Genomic DNA, 6,257 nt, shown 5'->3' on the forward strand with positions numbered 1-6,257 from the left:
GGGGGCGTGGGGCGGAGGGAGAGGGAGAGAGGGAATCCGAAGCAGGCTCCATGCCCAGCATGGAGCACAATGCAGGGCTCAATCCCGTGACCTTGAGATCATGACCTGAGCCGAAACCAAGAGCCAGACGTTTAAATGACTGAGCCACCCAGGCGCCCAGAAGTGTAGTTTATTGATGACAAATACACAATAAGTTATGTTTGTTCTTGGAAACTGAGTTTGCTCAATACATTGCAAATGAACGCACTTGCGGTCCTTCTCACACCTCTCCAACCTAAGCAATCCATGCTGCAACCACACCAGTGTGCAGTTCGATTCGCTATTACCGTGGGGTTCTTTTGCGAGTCAGAAAGCTCTAGATTCTAGCCTTAGCTTTATCTTTACAAACCTGCTCGAAAGGACATTGCGTGCAATTGCCCAAATATCCCTTGGTGGATGAATGGACGAACAAAATGCAGTGTGTGTGTGAGTGTGTGTGTTGTGTATTATTCAGCCACAAAAAGGCATGAAGTGCTGAAATACCCTGTAACGTAGATGAACCACTTAAACTCGATGCTAAGTCAAAGAAGCCAGAGGTAAAACTTCCTGTATATGATTCCTCTCATATGAGCTACGCAGAATAAGTAAATCCATAGAGACGGAAAGTAGACTGGTGGTCTCCAGGGACTGGTGCGGGGGGATGGGAGTGATGACATAATGCGTTTGGGTTTTCTTTTGGGTGATAAAAATGGCGGTATTTGAAATGGCTGGGGGTTGCACAACCTGGTGAATGTACTAAATGCCATTGAATTGCACCCTTTAAAATGGTTAATTTTCTATTATGCGAATTTCACCTCAGTTTAGAAAAAAAAGAGAGAATATTGCCTGTGGCACATCAGATTCAAATATAAGGTGAAGTTCTTTTCTTCCACTGCAGGCACTCAATGTCCCTCTCCCAGAGCACCTGGGGATGAGTTTCTCAGATGCTTCTAGCACCTCTAACCTCACAGCAGAAGAGGGAAGCCTGACTCGTGTAATTAGAACCCTAACAGGACAGACAGTCTCTGCTTTGCTGTCCTGCCCGCTGTTCCCTTGCGGTGTATTCAATAGATTATCTCCTTTGTTCTGCCTTGGGTGACTTGTTTGCCCGCACTGTGGGCTGCCACCCGATTGGGTCACCCCACATTTGGTGGCCCCCCATCCAATTGGGGGACCCCACATTTGGTGGACCCTGCATGGAGAGCCTTTGCTGGCCCTGGGCTCCCCCCGTATTCTCTGGGAATTTTTCAGGACTTTTCCTCGGAGGACTGAAGCTAGGGCTCCTGGGGGAACTGATGACCTCCAGCCAAGGTGACTCCTTGGTGAGGATCCGAAGCCCCAGGCGAACCAGCTGGACTGCCCTTGCCGGAAAGGGTGAGGGATTTCCCATTTTGCCCTCGAGAGGGACCCTTCCCTCCCTCTCCTTTCTCTTTGTGGCCCTTCGGCGTCTAACCCCAGTACCTCTGAGACAACTAAAGATCTCTGGCCAGGGCGGCTGCCGGTGTGGTCCTGAAGGTCTGAAGGCAAACAGGTTGGACTGTCTGCACCTGTGGGGCAAAAGACCCCTTTCCCTCTGCTTTCTCACTCCATCCTCCAGGTCTGTTCCCAACGTGCAGTGCCGCTGGGCAGTGACTCCGCACACGTTAGGGACTCGGTTGGGACCCTTTCCTGACGCTGGCTGACTCTCAGCCACCCTATCTCCTTAAAAAAAAAGACCAAAAACCCAAAACAAAAATCCCTAATACAAGGTAGACTCCTGTGATAAAGACAGAAGCAAAGGGAGGTGGGTAGGAGAGAGAAAGAAATGAGTGGGGTAGAGTCTCAGCCACACATTCTGCATTTTAGAACGAATGGAAGAGAATCGATAGGGAAGGGCTTACATTTTCACACAGAAGAGAAGAACGCAGTGCTGTAAAAGTCCTAGCTATGGGTACAGATATGATTTAACCACAAACTGAACAACTGAAGAAGGGTTATATGTGGCTGATTCCAAATCAGGTATATACAGTGTTTAAGAATCTGAGGAAGGGGTGTCCTAGGATGTAATACACCAACCAGGAAAAGGGACACAGAAGACCTTGTCTTTGGATCTGAATTTGCCACTGATTTACTTCATCCATTCATGTATTTAGCAAGTATATCTTGGGCGCTTATTAAGTGCTGGGCACTGGTCTAAGGGCTGGGGATCCAGCGGCAAACAAGACACACACACACTTTCTACCTTCCTGGAGCCCAGAGTCTACTGTGGACACAGACAAACGGGCGAACAAACATTTGTTGAACCAAAATGACATCATATGATGTCAAGTAATGATACGTGCTATGAAAAATAAATAGAGCAGGATGGGAGACAGTGAGAAGGAAGATCTCTCCCAAGAGGAGACATGGCAGGAAAAGTGCAATGACATGAGGAGAGGGATGTGTAAACAGAGAGTGTTGGGGGGCATAGAGAAGAGCAGGTGCAAATGTTCTGGGACACGTTTGTGTTTACGCGCTCCGGGACGATGGGGCAGCTGGAGTGCAGAGGCAGGAAGGCCAGGGACGAGTGTGTGTGGGGCCCGTGGGCCGTGGGAAGGGTTTATGTTTTCCAGGGGCAATCTGTGTCGTAATACGTTGTCAGTACTTCCTTTCTTGGCGTGGCCCCATAATAGTGCACTGTATGCACAGACCACATTTTATTTATCCATTCACCTGTTGATGAATATTTGGGGTTTCTTCTACAGTCTGGCTATTACCAATGCAAGCTTTTGTACGGACATTTGTTTTCCTTTCTCCTGGCTAGATACCCATAAGTGAAATCACTGGGTCATCCAGTAATTCAGCTTAGTCTTTAAAGGAACGGCCAGACTTTTTGGAAGAGGCCACATCGTTGTACAATCCCACCAGCAATAAATGGGGTTTGATGTCCCCACATCTTTTTGAACCCTTATTATAGGTCTCTTTCACTTGTGGGTGTAGAGTGGAATCCCATCGTGGTGTGAATTTGCTTCCCCTAGTGGATCCCAAGCAACTTTTCACGTGCATCTGGGCCATTTGTATGCCTCCTTTGGAGGAATGTCTATATGGATCCTTTGTCCATTTTTAAATTGGGTTATTTGTCTTTTTATTACCTTTGAGACCCTTGAAATCTCTAGTTCTACCCAACACAACACACATACACCAAAAAAACCTCTCAAGTTAAGAAACATTGGACTCTAGAACTAGGCTTTGCAGCCCACCCAGGACAGAATCAACAGGTAACCTTGGGGAGGAAGAGGGACAAGATCACCAGTGCTTATTTCCCTCCTGGCTCACAACTGACACTGGACTTAGCCCATTTTAATAATTAATTTTAATGTCCAAGGGGCTTTGGGACACTGCAAGGAACCCGCACTAAATTGTTATTTGTTTTTAAGCAGGTAGTGATTATTAAAATATTCACATTCTGCTTAGATAACTATTATACCATAAAGTGAGTTTTATAGATTAGAGTTCCCCAAACATTTTAATAGTGATAAAAACTTAAGCAATTAAGCTCTTCGAAATGAAAGCTTGATGAAAATGATGAGTCAAATTATGAGATCCTTTTAAATGCTTTCACCATCTTAAAAATGTGATACCCATGAATACAATGATTACCAAATTTTCGGCAGGAACCCTAAAAGACCTTTTTGCAAAAATGCCAATGTCATGGATCTAAATTTGTTGCTTCATTGTCTTTGGTCTTACTCTTATTCTCTGTTTTTCCTATTGCTTCCCTGGGGTGCTGGAGGCTTTCTGTCTGCCTTCCCGGATCCTCTCTCCCTTCCTCTGGTCAGCTCCTTGGTCTGGGTGCTCTGGGAGACTCATTGTATAAAACGCACCACCAGTCCTTTACTCCAGTCTTTGCTTGGGTTTTTATCAGTGGGAGACATCAGCTCGAGATCTGACGGTGGGGGAACCAGTGAGGTGGGCTCCTTTCCAGAGGAGTCTCCAGGAGTTGGTTGTGTCTCTCAACAGAAAGTCATACACTCTGTCCCTGACCCCAATTCTCTGTGGGGTAAGGGTTCCTCCCTTTCTCCTCCAGGCCTGGACCTGAGAAGTTCCCCATGCTATTCTCTTGCTACTGTATTCTTCCTTGTTGGTTCCCTTAACCCTGCCCACCCCTCTATAAATAGTACCTTCACTCCACCCTCCTCAATCACTCCACTGGAGTGCGCCATCTCTTTCCTGTTAGGTCTGTGACTTAGAGACTGGATTACAATTTTATTTTCTTGACTTGGAGAGTCAGGGTGACCTTTGCTGACCAATTAGGTGACCAATACAGATTAAGAGTTGAAGGCTCAGAACCCGGGACAGAAGACTTGGATCTGCCATCCAGAGGATTCTGTCTAAGTAAAATAGGCTCTTTATCTTTTTTTGGAGAGCTTTTGTCCATTACATGAGGCCCTGCCCAGGTGACTGGCTATAACCAATCAGTTTTGCTTTGATTTTTTTTATGTCCTTCATCTTATAGTTCTTTGAAAAATAATGCAATTTGAATGTCTTGTCTTAAAAGTAGAGCCTGAGTGTTTGTGATGCAACTGACATAAGACATTTTACAATGGCTTTGCCCCCCAGAGACTTAGTGCAATCTGTCACGTGGCATATTTACATATGCTCATTGTCTACCGTCTGAGTCATAGTTCTCTGAAGAAACAGAACCAATCAGATTTGTTGTAAGAATTATCTCATGTGATTATGGAGGCTGGGAAGTCCCATGATCTGCTCTCTGTAAGCTGGAGGCCCAGGAGACCTGGTGGTGTAGGTTTCAGACCAAGAACAGAGGAAGACCAATGTTGCCACTTGCAATAAATTCTCTCTTTTGTTCTATTCAGGCCTCCAACAGATGAGATGAGTGACCCCCCCCCGCCCAACCCCCACACTGGGGAGGGAGATCTGCTTTACTCAATCTATAGAATCAAATGTTAATCTCTTCCAGAAACACCCAGAATAATGTTTAGCTAAATATTTGAGGACTCCCTGTCCCAGTGAAATGACACATAAAATTAACCATCACGTGTCTCTCCCTTCAATGAAATATAAGCCCCGTGAGGGCAGGAACTCCATCAGGTTCATTCTCTATTATATTCTTGGAATCTAGAACCACACCTCACACCAAGTAATTGCTTAGTAAACAGTTGCTGAGTGAAGGAACGAGACTAGCCCATGTCTCGTTGGGTGGGAAACTTGAGGCCTGGGATGGTGCATGGTCACTGGGTTCATGGCTGAGCAGGGACTCAATCCCAGGACCCTGTATCAGTTATCTATTGCTGCATAACAAATGACCCCACACCTAATAGCTGAAAACAACATTTATTATCTCATAGTTTCTGTAGATCAGGAATTCAGGTGCAGCTTAGCTGACTTCTCTGTTCAAGGTCTCCCAGGGTGTCAGCCACGGCTACAGTCCCCTGGGGAAGAATCCATTTTTTTAAAAAGATTANTGACTTCTCTGTTCAAGGTCTCCCAGGGTGTCAGCCACGGCTACAGTCCCCTGGGGAAGAATCCATTTTTTTTTAAAGATTATTTATTTATTTATTTGACAGAGGTAGAGATAGAGACAGCCAGAGAGAGAGGGAACACAAGCAGGGGGAGTGGGAGAGGAAGAAGCAGGCTCCCAGCGGAGGAGCACGATGTGGGGCTCAATCCCAGATCACTGGGATCATGCCCTGAGCCGAAGGCAGACACTTAACGACTGTGCTACCCAGGTGCCCCAAGAATCCATTTTTTTTTAAAGATTTTATTTATTTATTTGACAGAGATAGAGACAGCCAGCGAGAGAGGGAACACAAGCAGGGGGAGTGGGAAAGGAAGAAGCAGGCTCATAGTGGAGGAGCCTGATGTGGGGCTCAATCCCAGAACCCCGGGATCACGCCCTGAGCTGAAGGCAGACGCTTAACCGCTGTGCCACCCAGGCGCCCCCCAAGAATCCATTTTTTAAGCTCACGGGGTTGTTGGAGGAATTCTGTTTCTTTAGGGTTGTTGGGCTGAGGACTCAAGTCTTTGCTGACTGTTGGCTGGAAGCACCGGCAGGTCCTTGCCACCTGGGCCTTTCTCCCCTGGCAGCTTGCTTCTTCAATGTGTGTAAGCCAAGAGGGCAATGAAGACAGTCTACTAGTAAAGTGGAAATTACCGTCATCCAGAACTTAAATACGGAAGTGGCATCCCATCCACTTTCTCACGTTCTAGTGAGTGATAGGTACCATCCACACTCAAGACCAGGGTTTACTCAAAGCTGT

Source organism: Ailuropoda melanoleuca, chromosome 1 (assembly GCF_002007445.2).
Source record: "Ailuropoda melanoleuca isolate Jingjing chromosome 1, ASM200744v2, whole genome shotgun sequence".
NCBI classification, from domain to species: domain Eukaryota; kingdom Metazoa; phylum Chordata; class Mammalia; order Carnivora; family Ursidae; genus Ailuropoda; species Ailuropoda melanoleuca.